At 35.3% G+C, this 13,953-nt stretch overlaps 1 protein-coding gene across 4 annotated transcripts in view; it reads right to left on the bottom strand.

The window, feature by feature from the left end:
• Nucleotides 1-13,953, bottom strand: part of GRID2 (glutamate ionotropic receptor delta type subunit 2) — a 1,534,703-nt gene that overhangs the window by 380,106 nt on the left and 1,140,644 nt on the right. The gene's annotated exons all lie outside the window — the stretch shown is intronic.

Below are 13,953 nucleotides of genomic sequence, written 5' to 3' on the forward strand. Positions count from 1 at the left end.
CAGTCAGTTTTAGAACTTTATTCCGCAAAGAAATCCAGTTCCCATTAGCCATCACTTCCCAACCCCTTAATTTTCTCCAGCCTTAAATAGTCACTACTCTACTTCCTGTACCTATACATTTGCCTATTCTTTTTTTTTTTTTTAAGATTTTATTTACTTATTTGACAAACAAGTAGGAAGAGAGGCAGGCAGAGACAGAAGAGGAAGCAGGCTCCCCGCTGAGCAGAGAGCCTGATGCGGGGCTCGATCCCAGGACCCTGAGATCGTGACCTGAGCAGAAGGCACAGGCTTTAACCCACTGAGCCACCCAGGCGCCCCTACATTTGCCTATTCTTGACACGTCACATGAGTGGAATCATATGACATATTATCTATTGTAACTGATATCTTTCATTTAGCATAAAGTTTTCAAGTTTGACCTGTGTGCAATTTTATCAGTGTTTCATTTGATTTTATGCCAAAATAATATTCTATTTTACCAGTATACTGCCTTTTCTTTATTCATTCATCAGTTGATGGACATTTGGGTTATTTCATTTTTTTTGGTTATTATCAATAAAGCTATGAATATTTGTGTACAAGTTTTTGTGTAGACATACGTTTTCATTTCTCCTTGGAATATAACTAAGTATTATCTAAGTACTTAGATCAGATATATATATCTGATATATCTAAGTATCAGAATTTCTGATTTCTGAGTCATATAGTAACCCTGTGTTTAACCATTTGAGAAATTGCCAAACAGTTTTCTGAAGCAACTACATTATTTTACATTCCCACCAGCAATTTATGAGGGTTCCGATTTCTCCACAACTTTGTCAACAGTCACCATTATCTGTCCTTTTGATTTATAACCATCCTAGAAGGTACGAAGTGGTAGTTCATTATAGGTTTGATTTGCATTTCCATTACGACAAATAATTTTGGGAATCTTTTCATGTGCTTATTGACCATTTATATCCCTTCTTTGAAAAACTATCTATTGGGGTCTTTTGTCCATTTTTAATTGGTTTATTTTTCTTCTTCAAATTGAGTTATTCCAACTTTATTATTTATATATACTAAAAACAAGTCCCTTATCAGAAATATGATTTGCAAATATTTTCTACCAAGTCATGGGTTGACTTTTCATTCTTTTGATTCTGTCCTTTGAGGCATAATGTTTTTAATTTTGATGAAATCCAGTGTTCTAATTTTTTTATTGTTTGTGCCTTGAGTATCACATTTAAGAATCTATTGCCAGAATAATGTTACAAAGTTTACATCGATGTTTCTTCTAAATGTTTTATAGATTTAACTTTTACATTTAAGTCTATGATCCGTTTGGAGTTTTTTGTTTTGTTTTGTTTTGTTTTGTTTTGTTTTTAAGTAGGCTCTACAACTAGCGTGGAGCCCAGTGTGGGGCTTGAACTCACATCCCTGAGATCAAGACCTGAGTTGAGATCAAGAGTTGCACACTTAACCCCAACTGTGCCACCCAGGCAACCCTGAAGTTAATTTCTACATATGGCTTAAAGTAAGGGTCTGAATTCATTCTTTTGCATGTGGGTACCTAGTTGTGTCTGCATGATTTTAGAAAAGATTATTCTTTCCCCAATGAATGGTCTTGACACACTTGTTTAAAATCAGTTAATTTTGGCTTAATTCTAGTCTCTTAGTTCTATTCCACTGATCTGAATGTCTGTCTTTAACCAATACGATGCTATCTTGATTACTGTAGCTTTTTAGTAAGCTATGAAATTGAGAGGTGTGAGTCTTCCAACTTTGTTCTTTTTCAAGACATTTTGTCATTGCCTCCCTTCCCCGCCATACTGGTTCTATTACATTTCCACACAAATTTTAGAATCAGCTGGTTAATTATGGCAAAAAAGAACTAGAATTTTGATAGGAATTTCACTGAATCTATAGATCCATTTGGAGAATATTCCCATCTTTTTTTTCTTTTTTTGAGAATATTCCCATCATAATAAATATTGAGTCTTTCAATCTATAACCACAAAATATCTCTCCATTTATTTAGGACTTTTTAATTTCTTTCAACTATGTTCCATAGCATTCAGTGTATAAAAATCACAGTTAGTTTGTTAAGTTTATTTTTAATTATTTTATTTTTGATGTATTTAAATGGACATGTTTTATTAATTTCTATTTTAGATTTTTCATTGTTAGTATACAAAAATACAATTTTTTTGTACACTGACCTTATAACCTGCAAAAGCATTGAACTCATTTATTAACTCTAACAGTATGTGTGTATATGTATGTATACATGCTTTAGGGTTTTCTGTATGTAGATCATGTCATTTATAAATAGAGACAATTTTATTTCCTCCTTTTTAATCTCATTTTGAAAATTTAATTTCCTTGCCTAATGGTGCTGGCTAAAATCCTTAGTACAATGTTGAGTAGAAATAGTGATACCCAACATGTTGTTACTAACCTTAGGGCAGGGAGCTTTCTAGTTTTTCACCAGAGATATGAGATTAGCTATTGAGTTTTTTATAGATGTTTTTCTCAAGTTGAGGAAATTCCCTTCTATTACCAGATTGTTGAGTGTTTATCATAAAATAGTGTTGGATTCTATTAAATTCTTTTTCTATATCTGTTGAGATGATCATGTGACTTCATTCCTTTTTTATTAATATGGTATAGGACATTGATTTTCATATATTGAACCAAACTTATATTCCTAGGATAATTTCCACTTGGTCATGGTGAATTATCCTTTTCATATGCTCCTATATTCAGTTTGCTAGCATTTCGTTGAGGATGTTTGTGTCCATATAGATATTGTGTCATATTCATTGTAGTCATTACACTCCATGAATTACAGGCTGATTGCTTTATTGTTTTCAGGAAAGCCCTGGATAAAAAAATTGTTCATCTGTCTGAACAAAATAAATTTTGACAGGTGTTATTTTAGTATATGTGCTGCCGAAGCGAGCACGACAGGTGTTATTTTAGAGGCCAGCCTTTAAAATTTTTTTTGATCCCAGGAAGACTATTTCTGACCATCTCCTTCCCTGGTTTTTACTGGTGAACTAGTAGGCTTATGATTTAGCTTGTTGCTCTAACTTTAGAGGAGCCTTTGACATAACTTCCCTATACTGTTTCAAATAATTGGAGAATGCCTATGTGCTCTCTTTTCTTATGGACTGTATCTTCCCTGAGCAAAATTTCAGTGCCCCTACTCTGAATACTGGAGAAGCCTCCAGTCTTCTCCACTCATCTCTGTTGGCTTGGAACCTTTGGAACAAGCTGGAGCAATCAAGGCCCCAGTATTCCAGGTCTGCCACACCTGGACTAGATACTGCATTCTGTGGGTGGGAGCTGAATGGAGAAAGGGAGCCCCCAAACTGTTAGCCTCTCTCACCAGGAATTTAGCCTCTTCAGATTAGAGGTGGAAGGTACAAGAAATGCTAGCTGCCAGTTCCTCCAGATGAAATAACTCTTGATTGGGAACTTGGGGGTGAGGGAGTCCTGTCTTCTTGGGGAAACCTGCTTGGAGTGGAACTTCCATCAATCTGAGTTGGGGAGGAGTTGAGGTGGAAAGGGAAGGATTAGGAGGTAGTTCAGATGCCACAGACTTCTGTAGTTCTGACTGAGTTTTAGATTTTCTTGAGTGTTACTTCACTTTCTGTATGCCCTTAGAAAAATCTCCAGACTTTAACTATTTATCTATTTATTTACTTACTTAATTTTTTGGTTGTTTTGCTGGGAAGTAGGTCCATGAACTGCCCACTCCGCCAGTCTGGAGATGGAACTCCTCCAGGGACTGGTTTTCACAGTGCTATGCTGCATACTTCCAATGCAGTATTTATGACACAGTGCTTGTTGTATTCTATTGCAACTTCCCATTTATTTTATATAACATCAATTGGAGACTTTGCCAGCCAAAGCTGCCATTTTTGTCTGAAGCCCTGAACCAAACTATATTATTTATTAACTCTTCCAAAGAAGCCCTCTTCAGACATTGCTGTGGAAGCTACCAGAGCTTAGCACCTCCCGGCTGTGAGGACCTGTCCAGCCGAGCCTCCTGTCAAGCTTATTCTCACTGAGCCTAACTTTGTCTCTAGTCTCAGGAGGCTGAGAGGCTGAGACTTCATGAGAGCTTAAACCTCTGTGGAAGTTCAAAATGCTGAAGGTTTTCAAGTAGCAAAAACTGGGACTATGTCCCTAGCAAAAAAAATGAGGACAATGAATTTCAGGGCTATTACTGAAGCATTTTCTTAGTTATTTATTAATATGTAATCTATTTAGAGCTAGCCTGGAATCAAACACAATTCTTCTGAGACAATATAATTAAATACACAGACTTTCAGAAATTTTTAAAGTTTATAATTAGGGGATTTTTTTTTCCTTGGGTATTTTTTTGTTGTTGCTCCTCATTTTTCCTCTCAAAAGCACCAGCTTCACTAGCGGTAAGAGTTGTGGTGGCTCTCATTAGCAGATTTTCAAATTAAGGTAATAGTAACTAGGCCTAAAAGTCATGCGTCTACAATTCATATGTCTTTGTCTGCCTTATGTCTTATAAATAATTTCCCACAAAAATCTGAAGATTGGTGACAATGATGAATTATACTTTTGTGATCAGTAACGCTCATTTTTTCTTTTCTTCAATTTGCGTATCATTGTTCTACTGCAGGGACAATACATCTTATATTTAAAGACGCTGTGTACTTTGCTAACTGGTTTCACATAGTTTAACATATTTACCCAAAGAAACCCATTTGATCACACTAAAGGCCAGTTCCATTATTTCCCTTTTACAGATGGAAAAACTAAGGCTCAAAAATAGTTCTTTTGTTTCCATAAGTTCAATGATCTATTAAGTAGAAAAGCTGGAACTTGAACGGACATCTTTTGATTGCTAAGGCCAGAACTCTCTGCAGTACATGCCAAATGCTTTGCATGTGTTTGAGGAGAGAAGATTAGGTGGAGAAAAGGTAATGAAATAGACTAAAGTGCTTCCAGTAAGAAAATTAATCACATGTTATTCACTGCTTAGTTATAATGTATTTCCAGAGGAAATAAGTGTGTTCCTTGATCTTATACTGACATATATCAATTACTATTTCTAAACTTCATATCTTCTTGTATAATATAAAAATTGAGATTTAGTTACATATTAGCCATAATGCTCCTTAACATTAAAAAAATTATTTATTTGTATTTAATACAGGAAGATTGAATAAATTTCCAAAGAGGCACAATCCAAGAGAAAAAAAAGAGGTAAGGTTTTTTTTTTTTCTATTTGGATTGCTCTTTCAATAGAAGATTATGAACTGTACAATCATACCATATTTTGCTTTTTTTCTCTTTATCCATTATCCTGATTTTGTCTAATCCTATATTTTCCACAGACTGGGAAAAAGAATTATGAAATATCAATGAATTAGAAATGAAAACATTGTGGGAAAAGGGCTATTGATGACTGTCTCCAAGATCCAGACTATTATATGATTCAATATTATTTATAACTTCCTGTCATATATGATCTTGCTATTTCATAATGAGAGTGATCCTTGATGTTTTGAGTTAAAGATTTTTACTTCTTTACCTTAAAAGCGTATAGTTATCTGAACACAGTGTATGTGGGTTAAATCATTTCCTCATGTCAATTCTGTCAAAAGATTTAATAGCTTTGAGTCTTTTGCTTTTTGAAAATAATTCTTTATGTTCTTTGTACTTTTAATACTGAGTCTAATTGTAAAATTTTAAGTGTCAGATCAAACCTATAGAGTTTATGGGATGACAGTTGGTCAAACAGTATATAGATTACATGACCATATTCCTACTGATTTTGGACTTTAATAGTCTAATAATATAACATAGGTTTTATTTATGTGTAAACTATCTTGTTGCCTACATCCTATCTCCATCTTCCAACCTTCAAGTTATTTCTGAGACATCTAGGACATATATAACAGTCCTTCACATTTTGAGAGCTACATCTCAGGTAGTTCTCTGTCAGAAAAGCATTTCCTTATATCCCCAGTTTACCTAATCATTATTGTCTCTTTTTAGATGTTGTCAATATTCCCAATAGATGTCATGTTCTATGCGATGATCATGCTATTTTGTTACCTCTGCATCCCTAGCACCTAGCACAATGTATAGGACAGAGAGGATGCTGAATCGATAATGTTGGGTTAATATAATAAGGAATGGTTCGAAAGGCTAAGGAGACACATTTGGAACACTGAATGGCATGAGCACTAAGACATGGCTATCTGAGGAGGCAGAGATAGCAGATATCCACTCCTGCCTTCCTCACTATGGTGTGCAGAGGGAGGGAAGGAATAAATAGCAAGGGGAAAGGAATAAATAGTAAGAAATCTACAAAAACTGAATGCTGTGCTTTTTCAGCCATTTAGGCTTTGACTGGTGAGAGTAACGGACCCAGCCATGGTGATTTCAGAGTTCTGGGAAGTTTGAGAAACCCAGGTGTTCTTCAGAAGGGAACAGTGAAAAGCAGGGAGCTTAGTGACTTGTTCAAGATGTAATTAAAAAAAAAATAAAGGAGTCTCCAGCATGCCAACAAATTTGTCTGATTCAGCAAGGTGTAATAAAGGGAAAAAGATTCAGGGATAAAATCCCATGCTGGAAATGAATACCTGTCACTCTAGGCTATCCTTTGCCATCTGTCTTGGAAATCTGGACTTAGTGAATGGAAACCAAAGAATGAGGAATCTTAAGACCACCAGTTTATAGTGTGGCCTATTCACATAGTCTTGTGTCCAACCTGTTCTTATTTTTTGTAATTACATATAGAGGTGTGTTTTTTTTTCCTTTTTCCTTCATTTTTTCCTTTTTTTTTCCTTTGCTTCTACTCCTCCCTCCCCTGCCCCACCACACACACCCCTTCTGGCTATCTGAATATTTTGATTTGTTCATTCAACAAATACTTACTGATTGCTTTTATAATCCAGGCATTATACGTGAAACCAACTTTGTGTCTTATTGTTACAGTTTAGAGAGAGAATATAACATTAATGAAATTATTACAAAAAAAAATAACAGAGTTACAAAGAGTTCTAAATGAAAGAACATAATGAAATAAGGAATTAAATTGTCCTGTAAAGCCATGAAGTCAGTCCTAGAAGTCATTGCTGAGATTAGATCACAAAGAGTGTGATGTCTATCCTCTATTTCTCTCTATGTATTTCTCTCAACTTTATCATTCTTTTTCAGCCTTTACAAAGTGTATTCAATTCTGAGTCCTTCACACACAGGTTCTATTTTCTGATAGAAAGCTTAATAATTTTGATAAAATGGTTTGTGTAGAGCTCCTGGAAAGCAAGGACTATATCTTATTTATTTTTGCCTTTCTGGAATTTAGGATAATGTCTCAAGCTTTTAATATATGCTCAATAAATAGTTGAGTCAAGGTTAATGGTTTAGGTCATTTTACATTTCTCTGATCTCAGATAACATGCAAATTTTCACAGTGAAATAAGGTCTGCTGAAAAGTAAATTCCAAGAAGTGAGACTAATAGTAAGGAAATATTTTAGGAAAAGAAAATTACTATTTATTTATTTATTTATTTATTTATTTGTGTGTGAGAGAGAGAGAGAGATCAAGACAGTGAGGGATGCAACACAAGCCAGGGGAGAGGAAGAGAAAAAAGCAGGCTTCCTGTTGAGCAGGGAGCCTGATGCAGGGCTCCATACCTGGGATCATGACCTGAGCAGAAGGCAGACACTTAAGGACTGAGTCACCCAGGCAACTCACAGCTACCTGCTATACCTTTCTCATGGTGAGCTGCTTGGGAAACTTACTTTCTCTCAACACACAGTTTGAACTTTGCTTTATGTGGTATTGGTTTAAGATAAGCTGCCTTTGTTTATTTTCTATTGTTATCTTTCTATGATTCTAATGATAGTTTTAGTTTAGATAGTAATTTTTAAATTGCTATTACAGTCCTTTTTTTAAAAATTTGCTTCATTTCCTAATATTATTTCTTTTCTTTTGGAAGTATTCCTTAAAATAGTCTCTCTCTTTATGATGGCTTCTTGCCCAGATTTGTTGAATTCAGCTTTCCAGGAATATCCATTAACTTAATTAATTTTATAAAAATACCCTCCATATATTATTTAATCTAAAATATTTTTAATTATAAAATGCACAATTGTTTTTCCTATCACTAAGATAAAATATACTGCCAAATATAATTGTAAGGAACCATTAATTAACTGAAAAACATATCTTGATTTCAGATATTAAAATTTTAAAAATTGTATGGTTTCAAATTTATAAAATACAGAAATATCATTCTCACAGCTTTACCATAAATTTCCAGTCATACATTTATACAAAGTTTTAAAATTATTTCTATGGTAATGGCACAAGAAATACTGTGTTGCACACTTATTATAGGACAATGGTATTGTATTTTTTTCAAAAATATTCTGAGAGCTTTAGAAGATGCCTACTGGAATGCAACTCCCAAAAATCAGTTTCTCTGTCTGTTTTATATGTACCCCAAGCATCTACAAGAAGGCACTCAATAAATATTTCTCAAATGAATTTGAGTAAATTCATGTTTCATTAGCGATGCCATGTGTCTGTTTTTAAGAATTATTAATCAGTGAGTTCCTTCTAAATGCCAGTTTATATTTTCAGATATCTTGTACAGCATAGCTTCCTTCTCAAGCCATACTTTGCACTTGTTGCTAACTTCTTTCTGTTGTATTTTTGTTAGTACTATAATGATATTTACAACTCAGTCATGTTTGCAACAACTTTTTGTGACTTACCATGAAAAAAACAGAATGACATAATGGGTTATTTATGGCTATCCATAGTTCCACTACTTTAGAAGTTAAAAGGAAAAAACAATTCTTAATAAATGTCTTGTACTAATACACTTGGTACTCAGGAAAAGGAGAGATTAGTGGGCCAATATAAACATAAATTGTAGAAAAAGGACTGTTCGCTGGGTCTGAATTTTATTCTCATTCCATAAGACATATATGCAGCTTTGGAGATGGCTGAGTATAAAGTTATCCATATGTGATGCTATTTAGAAAAATGCTCCTCAGTTATCAATCCCATAAATTTGGAATATTCCCATCTCAATAATTATATTTAATTTAAGCCTAACATGAGTTCATTCTGATTCTTAAGGGAGAATATCAGAGGGGCTAAGAATGTGGCCTCTGGAGCCCAAACCTCCGGGCTTGAAACTTATCTCTAGCTCTTATTAGCTATACGGTCATAGAACTTTAGTTTGCATTTTTGTGCCCTATTTTCAACCTTCTAATGTCATTGATATATCTCTTGTAGGGCTTTTATAAAGACTAAATAACACATATAACGTTTTTTTAATTAATTAATTTATTTATTTATTTTCAGCATAACAGTATTCATGGTTTTTACACCACACCCAGTGCTCCATGCAATACATGCCCTCTCTATTACCCTCCACCTGGTTCCCCAAACTCCCACCCCCACCCCTTCAAAACCCTCAGGTTGTTTTTCAGAGTCCATAGTTTCTCATGGTTCATCTCCCCTTCCTTTAACAGGTTCTTTCAAATAGTAGATGCTAATGTTGGTTCTTCCCTACTTCCCCTCTGGATCCACTCTGCCCTTCACTGCCCTGCTTTGTGTTCTGGCAGCCTGGCTGACCTTCACAGTCTTCCTTACTTGGGCTCCCTTGCTCCCTGACTTCTGGTTAGATTTTTCACCTGGAGACAATGAAGGGATGAAAAGACAGAAAAAGGGAAATTGACGTAAACCCTCTCCCCACTTCCTCACTCCTTAATTGTGGTTTGACAGTGACTTTCTCCATCCTCTTTCTGTATGGAAATTCACAGCTGCTATTGAATGGCCTCCCATGGTTCTAGCTACTGCCAATCTTAGTACTACTACCTCCCCATCAGATTTCAAGGTAGTCAAGACTTGCTGTGCAGCTAGGCCCTGATGCATCCACACCCCTTGTTGAATCCTTTAACCCTATTTATATCCTTGTTAATGATATCTTTATTTGTATTGGTCAAATATCTTTATTTGACTCTCTTTAGTTAAGCATTTGTGTATACCATTTATTTCCAATAGGATCATAAATGGTATGGAGCTGAATTATTTGGTTTAAAATAAGTGTCAGAGTATTTCTTTCAAGTCAATGAAATATCATTAACAGTGATAAGAATGGGGATTTCAAAACTTATGTAGAGAAAATCAATTTTATTAACCTGTGTGTCATTATAGCATAAATGTCCTCAGCACTAAAGGAGGTATATGTAGAAATGGGACTAGATTGCAGTTAGGATGGAATAAAGATTGAGAGACCTCCCCTCAGGGGCTTTACACATGAAACCTCCTTTTCCTTCTCCCTTCTTGATAGTGTTGGAGGCAAGTTCATGGAATACAAGAAAGTGGTGTTTATGTGGCCAAATCAAGTTCAGTATAAACCAAATCTAAGTTTTGGGTTTAGTAGGCATCAAGATTTTGGAGTTGCTGGGTGGATTGAGGGGAGAGTCATTCTTAGCATTCTTTACTAAGCCTGCAAAGCCACATAAGTAAGAGCTAGACTTGGAAGAGTGATTGTGGGAAGTAAACAGATAATCATATCAAAAAAATGGGCAGAAGATATGAACAGACACTTCTCCAATGAAGACATACAAATGGCTATCAGCACATGAAAAAATGCTCATCATCACTAGCCATCAGGGAGATTCAAATTAAAACCACATTGAGATACCACCTTACACCAGTTGGAATGGCCAAAATTAGCAAGACAGGAAACAACGTGTGTTGGAGAGGATGTGGAGAAAGGGGAACCCTCTTACACTGTTGGTGGGAATGCAAGTTGGTGCAGCCACTTTGGAGAACAGTGTGGAGATTCCTCAAGAAATTAAAAACAGAGCTTCCCTATGACCCTGCAATTGCACTACTGGGTATTTACCCCAAAGATACAGATGTAGTGAAAAGAAGGGCCATCTGTACCCCAATGTTTAAAAGATTTTATTTATTTATTTATTTATTTGACAGACAGAGATCACAAGTAGACAGAGAGGCAGGCAGAGAGAGAGAGAGAGGGAAGCAGGCTCCCTGCTGAGCAGAGAGCCCGATGCGGGACTCGATCCCAGGACCCTGGGATCATGACCTGAGCCGAAGGCAGTGGCTTAACCCACTGAGCCACCCAGGCGCCCTGTACCCCAATGTTTATAGCAGCAATGGCCACGGTAGCCAAACTGTGGAAAGAACCAAGATGCCCTTCAATGGATGAATGGATAAGGAAGATGTGGTCCATATACACGATGGAGTATTATGCCTCCATCAGAAAGGATGAATACCCAACTTTTGGAGCAACATGGATGGGACTGGAAGAGATTAGTGAGTGAAATAAGTCAAGCAGAGAGAGTCAAGTATCATATGGTTTCACTTATTTGTGGAGCGTAACAAATAACATGGAGGACATAGGGAGATGGAGAGGAGAGGGAGTTGAGGGAAATTGGAAGGGGAGATGAACTATGAGAGACTACAGACTCTGAAAAACAACCTGAGGGTTTTGAAGGGAAGGGGCATGGGAGGTTGGGGAACCAGGTGGTGGGTAATAGGGAGGGCACGTATTGCATGGAGCACTAGGTGTGGTGCAAAAACAATGAATACTGTTACGCTGAAAAGAAATTTAAAAAAGTGAAAAAAAAAAAAAAAGGAAGGCCATGGCTGGTTCCATTCAAACAGAATTATAAGAGGAAACAGTAAGCCTATAAAATAATTGAGTATAATGGCTACATATTGTGGGACTGTAATTAGTGTAAGGACCTTTTACACACTGATAAATCCACATTGCCACACAGAAGACCTGGGAAAACATTGTTTCCATGTCTCCACTAACTAACATGTCTAGGATCTGTGCAGGGCTGAGCTTACAGGACATGGAGGCCCTTATGAGTCATGAAGGTGAGACTGAGGCATGAACGCATTACCATTGTAGGAAGCAATACATGCATGACAATTTCATGCATGACAATAATTTTGTTCAGTCTGGACATAAATTTACAATAATTTGCCATATGACATTTTCCCGATAAAACTCACTGTCATCTTATTCAGAGTTAAGAATTTTTAACCCTCAAGCCAAATAAAGTCCTATAGATACCTCAATTCTCATACTTATTACAGTAGGAGTAGAGAGAGTATAATATAATGTTAAGAGGGAAGAAGTTAAGAGGTCTGGAGTCAGTTTGACTTCCTGGATTTGAATCCTAACTCTCTCTATATACCAACTCAGTATATACTCCACATTTTTTTTTTTCCCAACCAACCTCCGCATGTCCCAGTTTCCTCTTCCTCATCCTTGGACTCAGAGAAGTACCTATTTCTTGGAAATACTGTAAGGACTAAATAAAACAATACAGGCTAATAACTTCATAAAATACTTGGCTTATAGTAAGTACCTAACAGTTCTTGCCTGCTTTTCTTTTTGTATGTCCATCTCCCACCAAGATTCTTTGTGTACCCTAAGGTATGAATATACCTATAAGGTGAATTCATATACCTACATAATAGATATGTAATGTATTATGTACATGTATTATTCATTTTATATCCATTACTAAGTCTATCCGAGAGTAAAGTAGTAAATAAATATTTGCTTAGTGACTAAATGAAGTTAGCTAGCCTTAGAAATCTGAATCTCAAAGACAAAAACAATGTAGATATATTGTCTTTCTTGAAGTTGTCTCCTGAGATTCTATGTTAATCACTAGAAAAGAAACTATTAATAGTTCACTGCACTTTAAATATCTTTTTTTTTTTTTTTAATATTAGCACATCAATGCCATTCCACAGCCTTGGGTGCATTCAGAATCACCATCACATTCAAGTTGTCAAGTATTCATAATATTTGCCGAAAAAGTAAAAATCTTATCAAAATAATAGCTAAGAATAAATTATAGACACCAAAAAGGGGGAATAGACTACTCATTTGAATATGCTCTTATAGAGAATAATACAGATCTCTTTTTGAACAATGAAATTATGTTGAGTCCACTTAATTTGTATTGAACAATGTGTAAGGGGCAGAACTTGCTGTTATAAACTGTGCTAGATACTCAATAGGCAGCAATTTAAAAAAAAAGAGACCATGTTTTTTCCATCTACTAATTCTGCAGTTTATTCAGCCTATAGAAAAGACTTTTTCAAATTTAAAAACAAGGAGACTTTTCTAAGGAAAAATAAAGTTTACAACCATGGACATTTTGAAACTGACTATAGAGTAGCATAAGCCTAAACTCATAGAGATAGCAAGGGAGAATGCATATTTTCCTGCTTTATGGGTATTTAGACAGTATCCATTGGAGTATTTTACTGTTTAAAATACTTTTTACATGTAATTTTATATGCTTATTAAAAGGGAAAATAATAATATACAGAATGATGATAATAGTTACCATTTGATTCTAAATAAATGTAATAAATATTTTACATGTATAATTCCATTTAATAGTCACAGAATCACTAGATGGTAAGCTTCATAAAGACAAAATCATATCCATTCATTTCTTTATCCATCAGTGAAACCCAGTAATCAGCAATGAGCTTGAATACAGTTGACTCTCAAGAAATATTTACTAAACAATTGTATGATCTTTCCTTTGAAGTAGGTTCTTGCTAGAAAAGCAGCGTTTTAGTCTGCCAATGTTTGAGTATTATTGAGTGTACTACATTTTGTCAACTCTACCCTTGCTTGGCGTGATTAATCTTATCCATGCAAATTTACAGTGACAAAATGCCTGAGGGAGATCTTTATCTTGTACAGCAAACTGGTCCTAAAATGTCTCAGAAAGAAAATTACAAAACCACTGTAATTAAAAGCAAAGCCTACAAAAATCTGATTCTGAGTCATATAAATTGAAGGTCGGAAAATATGACCATTAAACATATCTTTGAAAGCACAGTCGGGATTTGTTAAAAGTTCTTTAAAGATTATGGCATCACCT

The sequence above is a fragment of the Meles meles genome, chromosome 2 (assembly GCF_922984935.1).
Source record: "Meles meles chromosome 2, mMelMel3.1 paternal haplotype, whole genome shotgun sequence".
In the NCBI taxonomy this organism is placed as follows: Eukaryota; Metazoa; Chordata; class Mammalia; order Carnivora; family Mustelidae; genus Meles; species Meles meles.